Source organism: Adiantum capillus-veneris, chromosome 7, assembly GCF_014529385.1.
Source record: "Adiantum capillus-veneris isolate H3 chromosome 7, ASM1452938v2, whole genome shotgun sequence".
Classification (NCBI taxonomy): Eukaryota; Viridiplantae; Streptophyta; class Polypodiopsida; order Polypodiales; family Pteridaceae; genus Adiantum; species Adiantum capillus-veneris.
Window position 1 is genome coordinate 116,902,693 of NC_140937.1, and position 11,954 is coordinate 116,914,646.

Genomic DNA, 11,954 nt, shown 5'->3' on the forward strand with positions numbered 1-11,954 from the left:
CATAAAGGCCTTAGGGTTAGCTTCATTGAAGACCTCCAATAGTTAGTGTTAAAATTCCTTTGACCTTAGGTAAGCTAGAGTTGTGCTTGAGGTGGGAACCCGGCCCAAGCTTGAGGTGATTTTCGTGCCTGAGATGCTTGAGATGACAAGGCTGCACTTGAGGTAAGAACCCAACCCAAGCTTGAGGGGCTTAAGGGCCAAGCTTGTGGTGAGAACTAAGCCCAAGGTTGAGGGGCTTAAGGGCCAAGCTTGTGGTGTAGACAAAAGTCAAAGTAAATCCCTACAATAAGGGGGTGGGCCATGCAAGAAGGGGGGGTGGTTTCTTGACCACCCTCTCTCCCAAAGGGCACCCCTTGCCCAAGAGGCAATTAGGACACATATCAAGCCCCTAGCTAGGTTACCCTCATGGTGTGCCTAAAGCCTATTGGTTGGCCTTCCAAGGGGTCCAATGATAATTTAGTGGATTTAATTAATTGTTTTAGCATTTATCAAGCCCTATCTCTCAAAGGGGAAAGGGGGACACTTGTCCTAAGGCTACTCTTGCTCCTTGGTATGATTCTTGCTTGTGATTGGCTAGGCCTGAGGGGTCCAATGAACTTCAAGCATGAGCCACAAGGGGGGGGGGGGGTTGGACAAAGCAAGTAGGGGGTTTTCTTGAGGCACCCCCCCCCCCCCCCCCCCCCCCCCCCCCCCCCCCCCCACACACACACACACACATTGTGTGAAGTGCAAAGTTCAAGAGCTCCCTCTCCTTCTCCAAGTAAGTAGTGAGGTTGAGAGCCTACACCAAAACTCTTGGCTATGGAATGCAAATCCAACCAAGAGCCATGATTCAATGCTTAAGCTTCCCATCTTCTCCATCTTCATTACTATGCTACTATGTATGCTAGCAAGAACAATGATGATAAGTGAGTAACTAGTTCTTTCTCCTATGAAATGTTTCTTCTTTCTCTTCCCTACCCTCATTCCCTGCTAGCTCTCTCCACCTTCGAAGGTGCTTGAGGTCTTGGGACTGAGGCTTGGGATAGTTAATGTTTTCCACAAAGTTTATGCTATGCTCGTGATGCATGAAGCTTTCCATCTTCATTACATCACCTAGGTCACAAGGAACACAAAGATTGTATTGTAACAAGTCTCTCTTGATGGGAGAAACTATAATAAAAATGCCTATTGGAGGGGGGACCACCGGCTCCACACAAATCCGGTCCTCAACTGTTTTCCTCTCTCTTGAAAAATTATTACTCATGCCAAGCTAACTGAATGCTGTGTTTATGTTTCTACCATCAACTATGTTCACCCGCTATGTGTGGGACGGGTGTCTAACCTCACTCCTATCTTATTGCAGACATAGCGAGAACCACAAACATAATTGTCAATCCATGGGACGAAGCTGACTCGACTAATTCATAGAGGCTATCAATTTCTTAGAAAACAATAGACAACTCATATCTAACTCAAGCTACACTCAAATGACCAAAATCATCAAAACATAGTTGCTAATCGGCAAACAAATCATAACCATTACAGCATCAAACGACATCCAAACGTTATGAAACTTCTAGGACATGTTTATAAGACCTAATCACACATGCTTATGGTCTCAAATGTCACTTTAGGTCAAGTGCAAAAATCACAATTATTAACAGCAGTGAGTTTTTGACCTAGTCATTTTCGACCCAAAATGCATCTCAATGCTTAGCAATGATGCCCCAATACTTCGCCTATACTTATTTTATGATTTTTAAGCTTAAATTCCTACTTAGGATGAAATTAGGCTGCGGGTCGACGATGCCAAAAGCTACGGATTACCATGAAATGCTTACGTCAACGTGTAGAGCTCTTACCTATGGTTACAACACAACAGACAACACTGCAATGTGACAACCAGGAAGGGAGTAGGAAGCGTGAGAAGTGAGTTCCGTTAGCTCACGCTGTGTTCTATTATCCGAAAACTTACAAAAATTGGCTTTTATACATTAGCCAAGGTTTCAGTCGTCAAAACTAATAATTTGGGAGCTCTAACTAAAGATAGATTGATACAATCTGGAAGCTTGTAGCCCCGGCTCATCAATTACACTGTTTATCTGGAAACTAGGAGTTACAAAATTCCTAATTTATCAAAATAATAAGTGTTTTTACAATAAAAGCTCCAAAAAATGTTATCCGAGTTAGCTTGCTGCTAAAATTCCCCCCTCCTCGATTGTGTCGTCCCTTGACACAGCTTCATGGGCTGAAGTAGTCTTCGGGTTGACGACTGGCGAGGCGGTCTTTAAGCGCATGTAGGGCTTTTTTATATCTTATTCATCTTTCTTTGTCTGGGACTTGCAAAAACTACATGGTGACTCTGTTTTTAAGTTCATTGGCTGAATAGGCAACAAACCTTGATGTAAGGTTGCTGATCACTGGCCCAAGTATCTTCGTCCGCCATGTGAAGAAACCTGTATAGAATGCCTCTTCAAATGCCAACATTTTGCTTGATGGCAGAAACATACATCTGGCATAGAAGCCGTAGAGGACTTCTTCTCAAGGCTGTCCACTTAAATCATAGCATAGACCTTTGTTGCCTTTGAGAAAAGACATCCATGGCGATCCTGCTTGCTCAGGCTCGTGAAAATTTTGAATGCAAGTAAGCGGCCTTGTGCAGATCTTACAAAGCATTGCACATGAGAGGTCAGGGAGGCTCTTGAATAAGGTCATGGCGCCTGTTAGGGTTTTCACCATGTATTCTTCCGTTGTTGCTTGTCCCTGCTCTGGAGCTGGCAGTTGTGGGTAATTTAGCCATGTTGGCCTCTTCTTCTTCAGTGCATTGTGTGCCTGCCATGTCCTTACTCTTGGTACATGACAGAATGTAGGATCCTTTTGTAGGGCTGCAGGTGCTCTTGTGAACAGAATTAGGTATCTAGAGTTCTTGTTCAACCAGCTCCTTCTCCATTTTGGATGAATATCATCTGAGCATTCTGCCTGCATATCCTTGTAAATTCTTTCTTTAACTTGTAGTAGCTCCACCTTTATCAATGGGTAGGGCAGTGATTGTTGATGACATTGAACATTGATTTGGTTGGGAGTGAGTTGAGTTACATTTACTGAGTGGAGAACTCTCAACTCCCAATCCATTGCTGCTTTTCATTTAGCATCTGCTTCTTGACCATCTGCTCCTTCACTGCATCTTCCTTAGCTTTGGAAAGATGGAACAATGGCACTTGCTCGCCTTCAGTGATTGGTACTTGAAAATCCGACTTTCCTACTAGCCCTTCTGATGGCTGTGTTTCCATATCAGCAAAAGAAGCTGATGGTATGTCGATGGTCAGAGGTTCCTGCTTCATCCTGATTTTTTGTTTGTCCCTCTCTTAGCAGCTGATTGACTCTCTTCAATTCTTCTATTTCCTTGAGCAATTGCTCTTCTCTTTAACCCGCATCAATGCAAGGTATCGTCTTTGCATTTGTTCCAGCATCAGCTCAAGTCCAAGGTCCTTGTTCCTCTTTTTTTAAAATCTTGTATACTTCATATGTTCCCTTGATTGAGGCTACAATGGGGTTTTCTCTTATCTGTCTTAGAAATTCCGCTTGATCATTGATCCATTGCTTGGAGTACTGCAAAGAGGCATTAGCTACATCTAGCTGCACTTGGATCTTTTGTACTAACATAGTAGTGGTTAAAAGTTCATTGGTTACTTATGTCAGTTGTTGATCTTTGCTTTTGCATGCATCTGATAACTTTGTCTCAGGAGCTCTCCCTGCTCGTCCATCTCTTTTTTTTGTTTCTCCTTTGCAATCTGGTGTATTGCTGCTTTCATTTTTCAGCTCTTTAATCTGCCCTTGAAGATCTTTAATGACGTTCATTATGTCTTTTAGCTCTCCTTGTAGAGCATCGATGACTAGTTCCAACTCTTTTGCATTGGCATTGCGGCTAAGTGCTATTGTTATCATCTTGTCTGTCATCAGCTGCATTTGATTTTCATACTCATTTACCTGCATGATGACTTCATCATTGGTTTTCCAGTCTTCAGGCTCTACCTGGGGTTGTTTAGAAGTTTGGGCTGTTTCGGTTTGTGGCTCTTTTGTTTGTACAATGGCTTCTGCTTGTGGCCATGGAGGTGGTTCTACTTCTTGTTCTTGAGTCTTTGTGGATGCCTCAGCTGCTTTTGCTTGAGTTGTTGTAGGAAAAGGTCCTAGTGCAGTTGTTTTGGCTTCCTTGGGTTCTTCAAAATTTGCTTCTTCCTAGTGCTCAGGCTCTTTTTCCTTTGCTGTGTCATCTTTCTTAGATTTATCCATTGGTGAAGGCCTTGTACTTCGCATGGGCTGATATTCTGGTTCCGTAGTTGGTGAAGAGGGTCTTGGAGACATCTACTCTTGGTCAGGATGTGACTCACTTTGTTTGGTAGATTTCGCTTGTCTCTATTGCTCAGTTGCTTCTTTCATTGCTTTTCTTTGAGCTTCTAGAGCTTTCTTCAGTTTTATAGCTTCAGCTTCCACATACATCCGCTTGAGCATATCTTTGGGATCCTCTGGAGCCTTCTTTGCAGGGTTCTTGGTTCTTGGTCCCTTTACCTCCCTTGGAATCCATTTTTTGTGGTCATCACTTGCAGCTTGGCGGCTCCTTTCGTATGTTTTCTTTTCTCTTTTAATTCTAGACTTCTTTTGCTGCGGCTCCTCTTGGTGAGTTGCCACTGCTTTCTTTTTCATTGCTTCTCTCCTTGCCCTGGTTTATTTGTTGTCAGAGCTTTCACTACTATGGCTTCATGGGAACTTTTTGTATATTTCTCATCTGATTTGTATACTCTTTTTGTTGATCTAGTGGTCCGAGGAGAAGGTTGAGATGAAATGATCCATGTGTTCTGATCTCGGTTGGCGGAAAATTATTGGCCATTCCAATAGCATGATATGCTATTCTTGTTAGCACTTCTAGAGCGCCCAGATATGTGATCTTTCCCTCTTTCTTTGTGCCCTTCAATGTTGTAAGCACGTACTGTGCGTGATCTATTGTTTGCCTCGTTGTCGACTTCAATACTTGAGTGAAAGTAGTCGCAACTACATGGTTTGGGGTTGTGTATCCTGGCGATCTTTTTGACAGGCAGTGGAAATGTTGATGGTAGAGGCGAGCTGGTTCCTCCATTTACCTTTGGATGAGATCAAAAAATGTAGCAGCATCAATATCTTTGGTAAAAGTACCTGCTATCTTTCTATCTCTTGCCCGCATAGTCATACCTTCTGTTGGCAGCTTCAGTGCCTCGACCACTATTTCTTTAGTGATCACCACTTCAACCTTTTTCCCTTGTTGATCCGCGATTTGGGTCGATCCATCTTCTTTGATCATGGATAGTAATTCATATGCTTTTTGGAAATCCACGCCACATGGTTCCTGGTCGTAGAAATCTCAAAGCCCCAGCCTTCTATTGGCTTCTTTGGTGTCTAGATTTGCCGCTACATCATAAACCTCCTTAGGAAGAATTTGTAATTCTAACTGATTTCCTTCTTCACTCTTGAATCTACCAGTGAAAACCGTTGTGTTGTTTTCTTCGAGCTGTTCTTTAGACAAGTAGGTTGCCTTTGTTGTCTTCCCTGAGCTTGGATCTAACTCGTACGGTGGCAATTCCTGTAGCTTATCTTTCTGGGACACCCTTTTCTTTTCCTTCTCAGCCGCTTGCATTGCTCCTGTTAAGTGAATACAGTGTCAAAGTTAGAAAATTTTGCAAATTTCAATCTGAAATGCCCTGAGTCTGAATTGCTGGCAAATGATGTCCATTTTGCTTCAAATCAATTTTGGAGCATGAATAGATGCACAAAAACATGTAGAGATCAAAATCATGCAGTACATGTAAAATTTGAAACAAAAGTAAATAATCATGACTATTTACAGCGGGGGATTTTTTCCAACTTTTTCATTTTTGACATCACAGGCTTGAAACATATGGCTTTTAGGTATACTGAGTGAAGTGGGGGCTCATTTGAGTGCACTGGGTGGAAATGGTGCCCGATTTATGCTTTTAGACTCTGAAACTGTAGATATAAAGTTTTTGAGATCCAAACTTGTTCAAACTTGATTAGTGAGCTTGGGACATCGTGTTGTTTGGTCCCATAAGATCAAAGTTGCATCCATTTTGACAAAAAAGTAAATAATCGCGACTATTAACTTTTTCATCAATTTGTACATTTTTTGTTGCAACTTGGTTGTAAGCAAGATGTAGAGGCTGTGTGTGAGATATGGGGTGATTTGGATTGAAAAATATGACAGTTAGCTCAAAAATTGGATTGAAACGACTTTGGTGCGTTTTTTGACAAATTCAGGGTTTTTCTTGATCACTTTGGCTCATACTTGACATGTGGCATGTAATAGATGTATACAAGTGGGAGGTGAAGTGAAGAGATCAATTTCAAGCCAAACAAGCACAAAAGTAAATAATCACGATTATTTATAGCAATCACTTTTTTTGCAAGAATTGACAATTTGATGACCTAAACAAATTTAATACATCTAAAACAAATCCTAAAATGAATTTGGTAAAGTTCGGCTGTGTTGGCATCACTTCGTACTCTTGTCAATTCTGAAATCACTGATTTTTGTGACTACTTGGCATGTAAAGTTTGTTAGTCATTTTTGAAGTCATGGACTTGTCTGCTACATAGTCCTGATGCTACCATCCAGTTTGCGCCCACTTGGAGTCAGTTTGACTTCATATGTCAAATTTGACGCTTTGTAGCCTTCGAGCTATTTTTTGCTGTTCGAGAGCTTTCCTTGACTGTTTCCGTGAAACCATGTAGGTACATTGTGTATAGACCCAGTCTATAGGCTTCCCGTGGAGTGAGAATCCAATTCTGGCATATGGCAAAAACCTAGATTATTTACTTGGGATCCCCATGATCCCTACCAAATGGTCATTTGGTGATATGGAAGTGTTCTATTATATAGGGGCATGCTATAGTTCAAGTCTCGTCCAATTTGGTTGAGCTAAAAGGCCGCTATGGTCAACTTTGTGTCGTAGGACTTCGTGCACAGTTGGGTTTCTAGGTTTTTTTTTGAGCCTAGACTTGCTACCCTGCCATATAAAATTGTTCATTGATAAGTTTACAACTTACCTCTCATGTCTCATGTGAGATGACGCTGTAAATGGACGACTGTAGACTCCGGAAATCGTGCGCGAAGAAGATAGAAAGCTCTCTCCTCCAAGAGTAACTAGTGGAAATGAGGTGATTTTGGGCTACCTTGGATATCTAAACTCGGACTTCCCAAACTATTTTCCCCCAAATTTCTCTGTTAGTCCTATTAGGCCATGAAATCTATGTTAGACTCAAAAATACTTCAATCGAATTTCGTTAGCTTATTCTGCAAGAATTTGCAAAAGTAAGCGCCTAATTTAGGCTTCCTGCTTCTATCTATCAATTCGATTGAAAATTTTTGTACCTGTCACCTTGTTCTTCTGATCCTTAGCGTATCTTCAGTTTATCTATCTGAGCTCATTTGCTATTTATTATTAATTTTTGACTTGTTTATTAAAAAAATCAAAGAAAATAATAAAATTCACTAAACAAGCAAAGTGAAAAATCAACAATTAAGAAAATCCATTGAGAAACACCATTTTATTGTTTTTTGGTGGGTTTCTCCAATTTTAAGCTCTAATATCAAGCTGTCAGTATCAATGTTGACGGTTGTTGAGCTTTAACTCGCCACTGGTATCTTGGTTTTTCACTGATGAATTGTTGTAGTGTTTTGAGACTTAACTCTCCATTGCTTCATCAGTATTACAGTTTGCGGAGAAGATAAGTGTTCCTTTTTCCTCCAAATCCATCTTGTTTTAGGTTCCCTGCTCGAAGATGCTCTTCTTTGTGTCTTTAAATTTGGAACCTTTTTCGGTACGGTAGATGATGTCTTGGACATCCAAATTTGAGACAGCTTGTCCTTGAGTTGTGCTTTTGGTACCCAGATATTCCTGACTCCTTTCATGCTACTTGTAGCATTTGCTTGTTTATAGGATGGAGAAGATTGATTGCTTCTTCATGGTTTCATTTGCTGGTAACCTTTTTTACATTTCTTTTTGCTTGGTGCAATTGGAATGATGAGTTGTCCTCCTTTAGGTGATAGCTTGAGTTGATTGGTATCCCAATCTGGTACTGCCTTGTACGTCAGCATCCATGAGATTCCAAGAATCATTGTTTCATTCATGTGTTCATCTAGTAAGCATACAAACTGATGAGGGCATGAACATCCATGTACTATCACATTTAAGTTGACTACTCCCAATGCCGGTGTTGGGTTCTTGTTGCATCCTTTGATAGCCAATATTCTTGATGTTAAAGACTGATTCATTGCTTTCTTGTACGTGGAATAACGGACTGTATTTACTCGAGTTCCTGTATCGACCAATGCATTTGTGCTATGATTGTTCAGCTGTACGTTGATGCAAAGGTCCATTCCATCTAATTGTTCATCATTTGTTGACACTGCATCCTTTTGTAATTTCCATAGTCGTTCGTCTAATTGTAGAGTGTTAATGGGAATAGGTATTTATTGATTTTGAGAGCAATTTTCCTTTTGAGTACTCAAATTTGAGCTTCCTTTTGGGCTTCATCAATGACTTGCTGTCGTTTCATCTTTCTTTGCATGCATTTTTCTAGCAAATCATTGGTTAGAGGCAAATTGTACTTCTTTAAGCGGCATTACTAATCCAATTAGCCATTGGTTCACCATCTAGAGTGGACATTTAATTGCTCCACTTGGAGATATGTCATCAATGATAAATGGTCCGTTTCCCTTTTTCTTAAACTTGGGAACGTGTTCTTTAAGGGAGTAGACTAGAACTAAGTCCCCTTTTTAAAAGATTTTTGTGACTAGATGGGAATCAAAAAACTATTTTTGTTTCCGCTTTTGTGCATAGATGTGAGCTACAATAGTTAACCTTTGCTCATCAAGCTTTTCTAGATCTTCAAGCCTCTCTGACAATTCATGTCCAATCCACTCAAGATCCTTAGCTACCCTTAGTGTCGGTAATAGAAATTCTATTGGCAGTATGGCATCCAGACCATAAACAAGGTTAAACAGTGTAGCATTTATAGCTGTTTTGAATGAAACTCTATAAGCCCATAGAGTGGCATGGAGATTCATTTCCCAATCAGTCTATCCTGGACTAACCACTTTAGTCAATACCGAGCTAAGAATTTTATTCGCGTGCTCAGCTTGTCCATTTGCTTGTGGATGATAGGGAGCCGATTTGTTATGGATGACCATAAATTCATTCAGCAGATACTCAATTACCTCATTGAGGAAATGAGTTCCCCTATCACAAAAAAATTCTATTGGCAGTCCATATCTTGTGAACACATTTTCATATAAGAATGCAACTGTGGTTCTGGCATCATTCCTTTGGGTTTCCTTAGCCTCTGTCGACTTGGTCAAATAGTCCGTAGCTACCATGATATATTGAGCTTGGATTCTATAAGCATGTGGTTGTATTGGCCCAAAAAAATCTATGCCCCACTTTGCAAAAGTTCTAGCCACCATTATCGATCTTAATGGCATGCTATCTACACGGGTTGGCATTTTTTTTCGTTAACATGCATCACACCTTCGAACATATTCCTTGGCATTTGCAAAAATTGTTGGCCACCATATCCCTGCCATTAAGATTGCTCTCGTGGTGGTTTCACTAGAAAAGTGACCTCCAGCTAATCCAGCATGTGCTTGTTTTATAATGGGAATATATTCATCTTTATTTGCACAAAGACGCAGATGTTGATCCTTTTCCCTTCGATACAATTGGTTTCCAATAAGAGCATAGTCTCTTGATTCCGTTTCAATTGCTCTTTGGCGGTGTTTACTCATATCCTCAGGAAATGTTCGGCCTGATAAGTAAGTAACCACACCCTCAAATGGATCAAATAGATGCTCTGGAACGAGTTAATGTATATAGGCTTCATCTGTGCAATCCCTTCTAAGATACATTATTCTCGTTTTAAGCTCCCGTTTTTTGAGGCTCCACACATCCAAATAGGTGTGTCTTTGTTGAACCAAGATGAAAGCTTTGTTTCAGCCGAAGAGACCGAGTCAAATTCTTGTATGGGCATTTTCATGACATCTCTATAGGTGTGATCTTCTAGATTAAACCTTGTTATTGATCCCACTTGCTTCAAGTACATGTAATTGTTTCCCCAATCCTGGATGAGTTGTACTTGTCGCATGAAAGGTCTTCCCAAGATGATTTCGTAATTGAGTTTCTTTCCAAAGTCCACTACTACAAAAGTATGTTGATAATCAATTCCACAGGAACTAACTATCACCTTTTCAAGCAGTCCTAAGGGTTGATGTGTCCATCAGCCAATTGAAATTTCATTTGAGTTTGTCTAATGGCTAGTTTTTCCCATGATTCCCATACTGCTTTCGTGGCTATGGCTATGCCTGCCCCACTATCCAGTATTGCCATGGTTTCTATATCATTATATCTTACTGGAAGGGTTATGTTTCCTTCTTCCCCCTCGTAGTATTCTTCGACTTTGTTCATTGGGACGGATCTAATCTCTTTGTTATCCAATTCGTGTTTCAATTTTTCCAATTTTTTTGCAATTAGCTCTATTATCCCCACCTTCTCTAGAGTTTTTTGTAGATCATTCCATAAATATGGTCTGATTTTTAACAGTTCTCCTAAAGTAAGAGTGCATTGAATGGGTGTGTACATGATTGAATGGATGTTGTCTACCTCAAAGGTCTGTTCCACTCTTTTTATCTGAGTGGTTTTACACACTATGGATTCGTCTTCGTTATTTCCCAAGTAAGAGGGTAGTATTTTTAGAGTCATTGGTTTAGACATTTTTGAAGCTTCAAAGCCGCAATCCCCATGCAAGGATTGTACATCCATGTCCATTTTAGAAGGTAGATTGTCTAACCGAACTTTCTCTATAGGAGCTGACTTCAAAGTTAGGCTCCCATCATTATTCTCTTTGACTTTTTTCCATAAATATCGTGGCCAATCTTCTTCTACGAATGGAATTCCATCTAAGGCATCTTCACTATCCAACACTATGAGTTCTGGCTCTTTAGTTTCAAGGTAGGGTTCTACAACCACTTTGGATTTCTCTTTACTCGTTCCTACCACAAGCTCCTCAGGTTTTTCTATACTCTCAATCTTGGGTTTTTTGTTTTTCCAGCATCTCTTGAGTAATTCTTACTAGATTTTGATAAGTTTCAAGCTTAGCTACTTCCAAATCCGGAGAAGGATAGTTTTTCCATTTGTTTCCCATGTTTTGGCCTTCTTTAAGTCCCGCTTGGTAAGCTTCCAAGGCTGCATTGATTGGCTCAAAAATTTTGTCTACCACAATTGATCCTCCAGATTTCACCATGGTTTCCTTGATTTCACTTCTAGTTCTTTCACTTTTTCTTGGAATAGTTTCTTGGCTTTCTCCTTGATTTCAGCCCTTTGTTTCTGTTTTCTCATCTCATACCTTTGGCTTCTCCTTCTCTTGGTCTTTTGAGAGGAAAGTCTAGTATTCTCTGAGTCATCATAGGAGTTATGTTTCTTTTCCTTAGCCTGGGCTCTAGTGATTACTCTTTGATGAGCTATTAGGTATCACTTGGACTACATTCACTATTGTTTTTCCCTTGTTTAAAGGATTTTTTAACAATCTTCAGGGAAGTGTCCTCTCTTTTTGCAGCATTGTAAAGATTCAACTGGCTTAATGTTCTTGTCAAGCACTAGGCATTCATTTTTCCAGTGATCATCTGCACCACAATTATGGAAGTTTCCAGTTCTTAGCTTAATCATGGGTCTTACCATTGGAGGTCTAACACCTTGATTATCTACATAGTACGTCGGTGCAAACTCTGGTGTAGTGTAAGTTGCAGGTTCTTCCATTGGTGGTGGATGTGAATTATACCACTCTCCTTCTACCATTACTGTAGATGGACTAGGCTCAACATAGGGTGTAACATGCACTAGTGCTTGTTCATCTATGATTCCCTCTGAATGTAT